Consider the following 1,145-nt stretch of genomic DNA (forward strand, 5'->3'; position numbering starts at 1 on the left):
ATATCAAAGAATGCAAACATTTGGTCTAGTAAAGTTAGAAACACGTGTTAAGAGCTTCCATGCAGCATTAATATAACGCAATGTGCAAAACACTAATTTATTTTGTTCAATTAGGCGAAAAGTTGTATAAAAATTACAAATTTGAATTAATATAACTCCTGGTAAAAATATAAAATATCTAAAGCGCGACCGGAAATTAGTGTTCAATGCATATTCTACTCAATAGCCAATATTCTCGTATAAACCAGTCATCAATTGCTTGTTTTCCGGTATACAAAGTTCCGTTAAGTATGCTTCCAATGAATTAAAATCTAAACCATTCAAGCCATGTTCAGGTTCTATGTTTTGAAGTAAAAAATTAGAGTTTAGAATATTAGAACTATTTTAATGATAAAATATTGGAACTGAATGAGAAACAGCATGTTTCGTAAAAGAAAATGTTTTGGGATGCGCTATTTGCGAAATTTCGACCAATTACTTAAGTGTACATGATGTTACAAAATGATGTGGAACAGATAAAATCGTTAGAAACGTGGGTATTCAAAGTTATAATAGATTTAAGAGTTGATTTAATGCATCCACATCGAACCCTTCTCTGCCAATTTACTATTATTAAAATACCGTGTATAAATTATTCGTCTTCGATGGTCTCCGTATTCATATAATGTTTGTCACAATCTAAATCAATAAAAGACTCATTAAAACTTCATAATGTAGTTATACCGAAAATGAAACATTTGTGCATCATTCATGTTTATGTCCCATGCGAATTATCGGACTTGTTTGCAGATTAAACACATGTTTTTATATGGAACTGCCAAATACGATTTTTTAAATTTATAATTGTTACATAAACACCCCGCCTGTATTATACATTATTTGAACATAAAAATGTATGCTCAGTGCAACAGTGCATAAACTGCAATACGAGATTCGCGAGACCTTTTTTTTATTCTTATCGTATTTAATCTGAACTTAAAGCTTCAAACGGCTTTCTTTTCCAGTTACAGATTTGAACATTACAAAAAAAATTAGATATCTAAAAAGATCATAATTACATTTAGGAATGTTTTCCGGGCTTTGAAGCCGTGGTCTATCGGAATTTCTTCCTGACGTTTCGTCCACAACTGCGGTGGACATTTTCA

The sequence above is a fragment of the Dendroctonus ponderosae genome, unplaced genomic scaffold (assembly GCF_020466585.1).
Source record: "Dendroctonus ponderosae isolate FM_Combo_2020 unplaced genomic scaffold, Dpon_F_20191213v2 Dpon_F_20191213_3, whole genome shotgun sequence".
NCBI lineage: Eukaryota > Metazoa > Arthropoda > Insecta > Coleoptera > Curculionidae > Dendroctonus > Dendroctonus ponderosae.